The sequence below is a fragment of the Calonectris borealis genome, chromosome 9 (genome assembly GCF_964195595.1).
Source record: "Calonectris borealis chromosome 9, bCalBor7.hap1.2, whole genome shotgun sequence".
NCBI lineage: Eukaryota > Metazoa > Chordata > Aves > Procellariiformes > Procellariidae > Calonectris > Calonectris borealis.
Genome location: NC_134320.1, coordinates 29795 through 40097, shown reverse-complemented (window position 1 = coordinate 40097; position 10303 = coordinate 29795). Strand labels below are relative to the sequence as shown.

The window sequence follows — 10303 nt, the reverse complement described above, 5'->3', positions numbered from 1 at the left end:
ACAATCCCAGGTGTGTGGTGTATGATTGCACGGACCCTCACATATACATGCACAGAATCGTTTATTGTTACAATACAGGAGTAGATATCCTTTACCATAGCGGGGAGGTCCCGCTGTCTGCCCCAGTCATCACCCGATTCGTATCCCTTATAAACTACGAAAAACAGTCTCTCTTCCTTTTGGCAAGGATCCACACATCTGCTCTCAGATCCGCTTATTCTCAGGGTTAACCAGTCACGCGATTCTCTTGATGTTTACAGTTCCCTTACAGAGGAGACAACTAAGGCAGGCGTTCAGGTCTTATCTCAGGCGTACATGCGCGTCTGCTAGTTCTCAGCACGCAGGCCGAAGTCCTATCTTATCTGGGCCGAAACTCCCAACTCCACAGTTCTTCTCCACACAGGTAGAGCAGGTCTTTGCAGCAGAGCAGCAGTGCTGTAGATACAGCTCCACCTCCTGCCCGGTCTGTCTGGCCGTGGTCAGGTCTGGGACAGGAGCCTCAGTTCACATTTGGAGAGTTCGGGCAGCTGGGTGCAGGCTTTCTGTCCTCGCTTCGGGCGAGACATGACATGCGGGAGGTTTCAGCAGCTCTGTTTTAATGTCTTGGTGGCTGCGCCCCCGCGAGCCAGCCCCGGTCGGGAGCAAATGTGTGCGGTCCATGCATCTGGAGTCTGCTCCCCTTGCCTGTCCTCTTGCAGCGTGGAAGAAGGTTACTTTAATAAAGTGAGAACTGAAATTCTGCGTTATCTTTAATCAATAAAAGAGAATTCTGTAATTACAGGATTTTGGGATATTTCAGATCCTCAAGATAAAAACATGGATCACCGCACTGGAGGATTTTTGCCACTGTACTGTGGATCATGCAACCTTAAGATAGCTCTTTTATGTTTTAATTTTTCCGAGTTATTTCCAAGTCTCATGGAGCTGTGGTGCAATCCTGTAACGGGTGGCTGGGTGCCATTCATGTGCTCTCTGTGCTGTTGGGCTGCAGGTCCCTCCCCAGGGCTCCTGCCCTGCCTGCCCCGTTGTGGGACGTTGCACCAGAGGCAGGTCTGTGGCTGCCGGCCCTGCAGTGGTCCTGCAGCGGGGCCGCGTCCTGCCCTCGGCTGCAGCCCTGGTCCTGTGGAGAACTGGACCCCCTGAGCGGCGGGGATGGCCATCACGTGCATCCTGCAAGTCAACAGTGTGGCCAGGGGACCAGAAACATCTGCTCCCGCAGTTTGGGCACCGCTGTGAGGGTGGGGATGCACCGAGTCAGGCTGGGGAGGGGGACCTGCCTCCCTGGAGCACCTGGCCTGCTGTGCTGCTTTTCTTGTCATTCAACCCTGCTGAGCAGGAAGACCTAAGAGCTGGGGAGTTGATTTTTGCCTTTTTGCATCTCTGGTGGAGGAGGGGATGGGCATAACTGCGTGATGGTTCAGTTTGTACTTCTGCCTCCTGTGGAAGGGAGCGAAGGCATTGCATAGGAAAAGCAGCACAGGCTGCAGGGTACACACCACGGTGGGATTGTCTCTTTTCTCCAGAGCTTGCCAGTATGTGGCATTAGACAGAGCTTTAGTGTGGGACAGCTGAGGAGAGAGGGAAAAGGAACTTGATCCATCGCTGGGATTGCTCTGACCTGCCCCAGGGCTCGGAGATGTTGATGTTGGAGGAACGTGCACCGGACACCACATGCAGGATGCAGAAACTCAGCATTTCTGACCGCTGTTCAGACTGAAAGCATAGGAAGGAAAATCTGGGTGATCACTGCCTACCTCTTTTTTCTTTATTCCCCTTGTCCTCGTCTGTCTGAAGCATTTTTTGTCCCTGATTTGTTTTTCCCCCTTTCTCCTTGCCTTCTCTCGCAGGCTTTGAAGCAGCATCGTGGCAGATGAAGGAAGACTGGTGGCATCTTTTTTCCTGCACATGTTTTCTTCTGCTTGCGACCACCGTTTTGTGCTGGCTGTTTCCCTGGCAGACGGTGTCGTACACGGGGTGCCTACTTGCTCGGGGCAGACCTTACCCTAACCCTTTCCTGTGGAGGGAATTCAGCCCTTAGTGCCACATGCCTGTTGCATGCAGCTGTTCCTTGTGAAAGGCTGTTCAGTTTCCTAGGATCCTCTACTTTTGCTCCCTGGGTATGGGCTGCAGTGTGCCCTTCTGGCTCTGCTCTCCTCGTGTCCGTTTAATGGGCAGTCTTACCGGAGCATGAATCAAAAGCTGGGGGCACTACAAAACTGTTTGGATTTGACCAGGTTTTGGTGGTTTCCAAAGGAGCTGTTGAATTGGTATCCTCTCTGACCTTAAACTTCAGCAGTGTCCTCACTAACTCCTGCTTGGTGCAGGTGGTGCCCAAAGGCCGAGGACCCTTGAGCTGCCCACACTGAGTGCCGCTTGCTCCAGCGCTGGGTGTCTGGGATACCCAGCGGCAGGAGTGCAGGCAGGATGCTGCTGTGACTTCTGGGATAGCATGTAGGCCATGAGTGATCGCTGACTTTTCCTCTGTTTCTCCCACCAGCTGCGACAATTCCCCAGTAGGAGGGTAAAGAAGAAAAGGGAAAAGTCCGATCCAGGTCCGAGCACCTCCTCTGCCTCTACGGGCATCTCTGCCTCGGGACAGACACGTCAGAAAGCACCAGGGGGACGTGTGCTGGCGCTCTGTGAGCAGATGCTGGTAAGCTAACGTCGTATTCCCTCTCTCCGTGCACTAGTATTTTCTACTTTTCTGTGGCAACGCCTCTGTAGCAAGTAGAGGAGCGGAGATGATTTCTGAAGTCTTCCACTGGCCTGCTTCACCTCTTCTGCTTGCATGTACCTCCTCTTTGAGGAGGCTCTGCTTTTATCATTTGGCCTGCTCTTTCTCAGATCAAAATGAGCTGTTCAATAGTGGTTTGTTTCGGACACTTCTGGTCCTCCTGGCTGGTCCTCCTTGATTTGCTTGGGACAGAGTTTAAAGAAAAAAGAGAAGAGTAAACTTGCCTCAAAAGGCTGAAAGCAGGTTTTAGTTCGAGCCGTATCTCTGGTTTCTCTCCCAGTGGATTTTAGCTTTCTAATGGAACTGAAATCCAATGAATATCGGATAAGCTTGATAGCAGTCATATTTGCCACCACACATTTGTAATAGATTGTCCCCTAAATGGTGTTTTGCTTGCTGAGCCCTGCTCCAAGAGTAAGGGTGTTTAAAAACTGCTGTGCTTTTTTTCAGCAGCTGGATACAAACCTAACCAAGAAGAAGCAGCAGCCTCTGCGGGAGAAAGACACTATGGTCAAGAGGGAGATGGTGTCCTGTTATCTGCACACATCCAGTGCCGTGAGTATTTCTGACCCTCGCTGCTGCCCCTGTGCTGGGGTCCTCGGGAGCAGGTGCTACAGGCTCCAGCACAAAAACTCCAGCCTGGCTTCTAAACAAAAAATTCGGAAGTTTTTGAGTTCCAGCTCAGCCCTTCCTTCCTGCTCTTGATTCTGGCAGGCCCTGTATATCTCTTTCAGGGGGCTTGCTGCTTCCCAGCAAAGGCAACTAATGCTATCAGTTCGTGAAGCAGAATAAGGCCAGCCTGCCAGGGACCTGGAATTGGAGAGGGGTCGGAGGTCTTGGCTAGAGGTGGGGGTTTGTCTGGGGCTTTGTCTTTAAATGTGACTGGGACGTTATGGGTCACAGCTTTTGAGTCCTTTCAGTAGCTGCTCATGCTGGATATCATCACAGGTAGGCAGGTGGTTTCACTTTGACTTTTCCAGAAGTGTATACTTTTTTTCTTTTTCTTTTTTTTTTTTTCTCCCCAGAGTGGGATTTAGGGTTCAGTGCATCATTAGCCAAGGATTTTCCACGTTCGGTTTCTGAAATGCAGAGCCGATGTTGAGACACACAGGCATAGTGCAGCAACTTGTCTTCCTCTAAAGCAAACAGAAGTCATTCACAAAAGCGTATGACTTCCTTTCTAATTCAAGATACTCATCATACTCGAGGAAGACCCTCCTGTTCAACAGAAACTTATTGCCAGAATACCAGGAGATGGACAAGTGCCAGCTTCTTCTCTTGACAGGGAAATTGCTACACTTCCTTCATTATTTTCAAAGGTAGCTTCTGGTTTAAAAAAAAAAAAGTGGTTGAGTGATTTGGGCATCTATGACATCTCAGGACTTGTAGCTGTGCTAGTTCAAGGTAAAGATTTTAGGGAAATTCCTTGGCTTTAGCCTTCTTACCCGGAGCCATAAACTGGCCCAAATGACAGTTTCTTGGAAGCAGAATGTAAGATGGATTTCTTGGAACACACAATGAAGTGCTAGCCCTCTTGTAGGCAGAAGAGCAGCAAATGGGATTTAAATACCTCATGTCGTTAAACGTAAACGGTAGGAAGAGAAGAATGGGTCTTCTAGAGAGAGGGATACTTTGCTTGCAGTATGGGTTTGAAGGTGCTGTGCTGTACAGCGTGACACCAGCACAGCCACGCTGAAGGCAAAAGAGGACGTCCTGTAAAAGAGGGACAGACGTGGCTCTGCTCGCTCTTTCAGGTACCCGTGGGTAAACCCACAGACAGCTCCCGTAAAGAGCCCCTTGGAGCAGCAAGGTTGAGCAGCAGCCCCATCAGGTGAGGTGGGGAAGGGTGTGGGCTGGGACGCTGGACAAAACCAGGGCTATCAATGAGAAACTGGGAGCTTTGACCTTGGGAACTGCGCTATGGCTGAGTAGAGGTGAGGAAGGGTGGAGGCCGTGCAAAAGTGCGTGGGGTTTTTGTGTGTGCTGATGATTTTGTCTGTTCCTGACAGCTGGGTGCAGAGCTTCGGTCCTGATGGCCTCGCCACTCTGCTGGAGACCTGAAAAGGCTCCAGGAGGAAAAGGTGCTGCAGGGTGAGCAGCTGATCGCGTGGGCATCATTGCTGAGTGTCTGTCATAGTGTCCAGAAAGCCACAAGGCTCGTTGCTGCTCCACGCTCTTCCTGGCTCTCCTGGCGCAGCCCCACAGACATGGAGCTCTGCGTCCATCTGTGTTTCAAGTGTTCTTAACCTTCCTGTGTTCTTCCTCTTCCTACTGAGTTTGAATTTGACGGGTATAATCATACCCAACATACTGCAATAACTGACCAACAGATAGTATTTGCAGTTTGCCCCGTGGCTCCTCAGGACTGGTTACTCCTGGGGTCAGGCCAAGAACTGTAGCGCCTGGAGAACCTGGTTCAGCCCTGGGCTTTTTCACGGTCCAATGGCAACCCCTTTCCTCTCCACGTGATTGTTCTCCCAGTGTGTCCAGCGGGGTGGCCATCCTGGTCCCAGGGTGTAAGGAGAATGGATGACGGCTACCTCAGTGATGCTCACCACGACACAGTGGTGAGGCTGGGGAAGACTGGTCCCTGGTGACCGCAGACATTTTCAAACGCAGGATTAGTACTGTGTCTGTATGTGGTCTGGTTGTGTGAGGGGGGAACAAAATACCAGCTCAGGGTGGTATGGCCAGGGCAGGAGGGAAGAAGAAAGAGGATCAGGGCAGGTTGCTCACGATGCGATGAGGCAGTGGTTTGCTTGGGGGCTTAAAGATCTCTTCTGAGATGGAGATGGTGGGAGGAGGTGTTTGGGATTGAGCTGAGGGATTCTTGTGAGTAGGGGGGGCGATTGATAGCAGTGTGAATATTGGCTGTATTGGAATTCAGTCTGGTGGTTTCCTGCATAAACAACCTATCGTACCGTCTTTTGAAAGTCCATTAAGGTGGAATCTTGGTGTGATTGTGGGTGCTGAGGGCCTCATCATCGCCTTACCTAAGAGCTCTGGAGGAAAGAGAGGAGGTGTCTTGTTCCATAAGTTTGTCAGCTCGCTGATTTTCTTCCTCGCAGGTCACATAGTACAAGATGCAGACAAGAGACCATCCAGTGCCTGAAGGCTTTATGCACAAGCAGGTAAGAGCCTTGTGCAGTGTGTAGAGACAACCTCACACAGCCACAGCTCCTGCTGCACGGTGTCTGCCCAGTTATCTCAGAGCAGTTGCTGGAATGGGCAGGGAAAGTAGTGCTGGAAGTTTCCTGCTCTTTAGTAAATCCTTGATATCGTCCCGTTGCTTGTTTTGCTTTTTCTCCTACTGTACATTTCCTGGTACCATCACCATCACATACTTTCCTGGGACTTACAAAACACTTTCCGTGTATTTGTACAGGCCTGTGGGACTTTGGCTGCTCTGCCCTCTTTTGTGGCTTTCTCTGCTCCTCTCTGATTATGCCTCTTAACTTACGTATGAGGGCTTGATGCCCTTCAGTATTTCTTCCCATTTGTCTTTCTCTGTATCTGTGGGTTTCTAAAATTTTTATTATTTGACACTCCTGTGCAGTGGACACCTGTTTTCCCTTTCCCGTGAATGAGCTGGGGCGCTTCCTTGTCCCTCTGTGTGCTCTTCCCCGCTCTCCTTGGGTAAACGGAGAGTCTCTGTTTCCTCCCAAGTCCACATGTTCCTTTGAGGCTTCTTAAGTTTCCCTGAAAGGCTTTCTCTTGCTGGCAGCGTGTGGTTTGAGATGCATCGCTCCCTTCCTTGTCACTCCTCTGTGCCCTGTCCGAAACAAGGGTAACATAGGGGTTTGGACAAGGTTTTGGAACAAGTGTTTTCTCATGGTTATTCCTCAGAGCATTGTCAATCACGAGGCATTCCCATCTCACTCTTCTTTAGAGCTGGCGTAGTCTCGGACATGAATTCCAGCTTTCCTTTCTTTTCAGTTTGGAATCAAACACCGCTGGGTACAAAAGAGGGGGTGCTGCTCCTGGCGAGAGCTGTTGATATCAAAGTCCCTTGTCTGATGATCGATGCAGTGAAGGTTCTGTGTACCCTCTGCCTCAACACGAAGGCGTGGACGTGGTGACAGAAATCCTGCCTTTTGCTGCTCTTGAGCTTTCGACTGGCCTCTCTGTGGAGTCTCTCTTCTGCCTCTGGCTCTTCTCTTCATTTTGTAATTGGTCTGCACGTGCGCCCTCCTGCCCTGGCTTGTGGGTTAGCTGCTGATCCTCTCTCATTGCAGCTGTGAACAGGTGCTGGAGACTTTTGCTGGAAGAGCAGAAACAGATGGGGTGGAGCGATTCAAACCCCTCTTGGCTGGCCTGGGGAGCGGAACCTCGGTGGCGCTGAAGGTACCTAGTTCCTCAGGTTTGTGTGGACATGGCACTTGAAATCTTACTCAGGAGCTGGAGAGCTTGAAGTGGGATGAGGTTGGTGTGGCTGAAATGCCTTTGGCTTTACTGCTTTTTTTCTGCTGCGGCTTTGTGTTATCTTCTGGCCTCCTTAGAAGTCCTGAACCAGTGACTTCCAGTCCATGCTCAGAAGTTTTCTCTTTTGTGTGTGTGTGTGGTTTTTTTCAGGTGGCCTGTATGCAGCCGATCAGTGCCATGATCCGTCCTGCTTCTGAGCTTGACTTGGGAGTTCAGATACGTAGTGAGCTGTCTGTGTACTCCATGTACCTCATCTTGAATTCAGAAAGCAGCGCCACCCTTTTCATGAAAAGAGAAAAAAGAAAAAAGAAAAAAGAAAGGTGGTGCTTTCCAAGGACTAAAATTTACTTCGTTTTAGTGAGTAGGTAGGTGAACAGAGCACATACACTCCTTACCTGGTGTCCAGCTATTAATGCGAGGGGGTATTACGATGAGAACCTGATAGATAATTATACCCTGTTTTTTTGCATTTTTACCATCTTTCATGAAAAAAACTACCAAAGGTAGTAATAGTAATAACAGGTAATAGGTAATAGTAATAACGGGTAATAGTAATAGTAATAACGGGTACTTGCCTGTTATTGCTCATGTAATCTGTGGCAGAGCTAGGACTTGGAGTGAGATTACCATGCTTAGTCTTACCATTCTAGAGTATTTAAAACATTTCCTTGAAACGCTTTCCCAAAATCACAAGACCTGACTTCTGAAATAGCCGTTTTCCTAGGAGCTGCATCTGAGCTAAGCCAGATGAGAGAGTCCTGCCTGCTGTTAGTCACTGAGGCTGATGACAGGTCACCCAGCAGTTCTGGCAAGGACAGAACAAGATGGATACGTATGTTCCTCTGTGCCGCTTGTAAATTCCGTCATGTGTCTTGCGTAAATTGGTCTCCAGGTTTTGCAGGTTGTAGGTTTGGTAGGATCGATTGGTGCTTAAACGTGATGGTAATAGCAAAACCTGTAGGCATCCATGTAGGGCATTTTGGATTTCATAGAATCTGCAAGGATATTTGAAGAGTTTAATGTTATGTTGAGGTACTGTAGTTACAGCGTTATGAGAAGAAAGTCTTGGCAAAGAAGATGAAGATGGCAAAGATACTCAAAAGCGTTATAACCTTTGACAGTGGAAACAAGTAATTTACAGTTTATATGAACAGTCTACTATTCTTTTCAAAAATTTACAGAGAACGTTTTGCTGTTTCCATATCAGAACTTAGTGGTAGTAAATTAAAGCTCTCCACTGAGATGTAAAAAAAGGAGTCATGTATCCTGCAAAGAAGAGTAATTGCACGGACTTGATAGTCTTACTCTTTTCAGTTCTCCTTAAAAGGCAGGTGTGTGCTTCCTCACCTGTGCTGTGCAGTGAGAAAAAAAAACCACCCTTGAAACCTCCTCTGAAATTAAAGGTGGGTGAGACACATCACATTTTCCGCCTTTTCCACTATCCTGCTTTCTCTTGAACTTGTTTGTATCGGTATCAAAAATTCTTTGCTTTCCCTGGAGCCAAGACAACTTAAGATTTTGGTTTTGTTTTCAGCCCGGCAGTCTCCTGTCAGAGAGAGGTGTCCATGCAGAAGTGCTCGGTCACAGAGCACTGGCTCCTTGCTGCAAGAGGACTAAGAGGTGGGTGCGTAGTTAGTGATGCTTCTCATCCATGCTTTGGGGGGTTTTCAGGTTGGTGGTCATTACAGAATTACAGTATACAGATAATATACAGCTAATTCCTGCGGTAGTCTGAGGGTATAAGGGAAAGCATACAGTTTCTTTTCTGAAAACTGAAGGTAATTCAGTTAGAGGGAGAGCCTGTTTGGAAGTTTCAGTAGTTTGGGGGCAGAGGCCAGTTGGGGGCTGGGGCCCTCGGGGGTGGGGGCTGTTTCTGCCCCGTGCCCTTGGCCTGGCGCTCACAGCTGGGAACGGGCTTTCCAGAATCCTGCTGGAAGGAGCCAGATGTGGGAGCTGTGGCCGAGCTGGGGGACAGGGAGCACCCCTGGACCAGCCTCAGGACCTGCAGCACACCTGCCTTCAAATCAGCTCTCCCAGCAGGACGTTGCCCAGGAGCAACTTGGAGTTTTGCTCTTCTCCTTCAGGAGCCGTGTTCCACAGCAAGCACACCCAGAGCTGCGCCTGTGCCAGGAGAAGACTTCACGCACAGCTGGGGCTGATGGTGACAGTTCCCACCAGATGTGCATGTCAGAGAGATGCAGGTAAGATGCCATGGAGGAGACACTGACTGATTGCCCCTTCTCTTGCAGGAGCAGGGTTTAACAGCAGGAGGGAGCCAGGGTACAAGGGCCTCCGAGGTCAAAAAATGCATCAAACAGCCAGAGCACGAAGCAGAGGGAGAAGAGAAATAGGTGCAGGTCACGTGGCTGGGACAGTGCTTTCAAGGTAACATCTGCCACAGAAGCACAATAACAGGAAAAGGCCTTGGGAGGTCATGGAGTGACTGAGGAAAGTGCCTGGCAGAGAGAAGAGCCCGGAGAGAGAGGAGACAAGGTAGAGATGGAGGTGACAAAGATGGCATGTGGAAAGTGAGGGTGCAGGTCCTTGTGAAGACACTGGTGGCTGAGCAGCTGACGGGGAAGGAGCAGGAACCTGGCTTCTGCTGCAGGTACTTGTGGTGTCACTTGCTGCTGAGCAATGGATAGGGTAGGAGTTTTTAAATCACTTGTGCAGATGCGGGTGATATCACTTGTGACTGAGTAGCAGCTGGATAGGAAAAGACGCATGGCCTGCTTAGGTGCCTGTGATGTCATTCGTGGCAGGAACTAGCCCGTTGCTTTTTCAGGTGCTTGTCATGTTACTGGTGGCGGAGTAGCTGGAGAAGACAACATGAATCACACAAAGGCGACGCGAGCCTCTAATCGAGCAGCGCTGAAGATGCTCTGTTCCCGGTCATTTTTTTTCCCTGAGATCTCTGCGTGCTAATTTAATATGCTCAGTAGGTGTAGAAAGCTTCCACCCTTCTGGATCACACGGGTGCTTTCATGAAGGAAGTCTCGAGTTAAAAAATTTCAAAAAAACCCCAAAGCCCTCTGTTCTTTCTCACATGGTCAAACTCTCTACAGAAATCAGAAGCACCACTTAGGACTGGGTTTGGTTATGATGCAATTTTATTGTTTCGATCCTAAACGTCAAGTTTGATGATTA

At 49.5% G+C, this 10303-nt stretch overlaps 2 long non-coding RNA genes across 2 annotated transcripts; both read left to right on the top strand.

Moving 5' to 3' along the window:
- The first annotated feature begins 2527 nt into the window (after positions 1-2527).
- Positions 2528-4760, top strand: LOC142085544 (uncharacterized). The gene is made up of 3 exons (XR_012674759.1): positions 2528-2653; positions 3185-3289; positions 4489-4760. It is a non-coding gene; the product is annotated as an uncharacterized LOC142085544 (long non-coding RNA).
- A 2598-nt stretch (positions 4761-7358) lies between these two features.
- On the top strand, positions 7359-10018 carry LOC142085546 (uncharacterized). Its single transcript, XR_012674761.1, has 3 exons — positions 7359-7476; positions 8691-8776; positions 9406-10018. It is a non-coding gene; the product is annotated as an uncharacterized LOC142085546 (long non-coding RNA).
- The last annotated feature ends 285 nt before the right edge of the window (positions 10019-10303 follow it).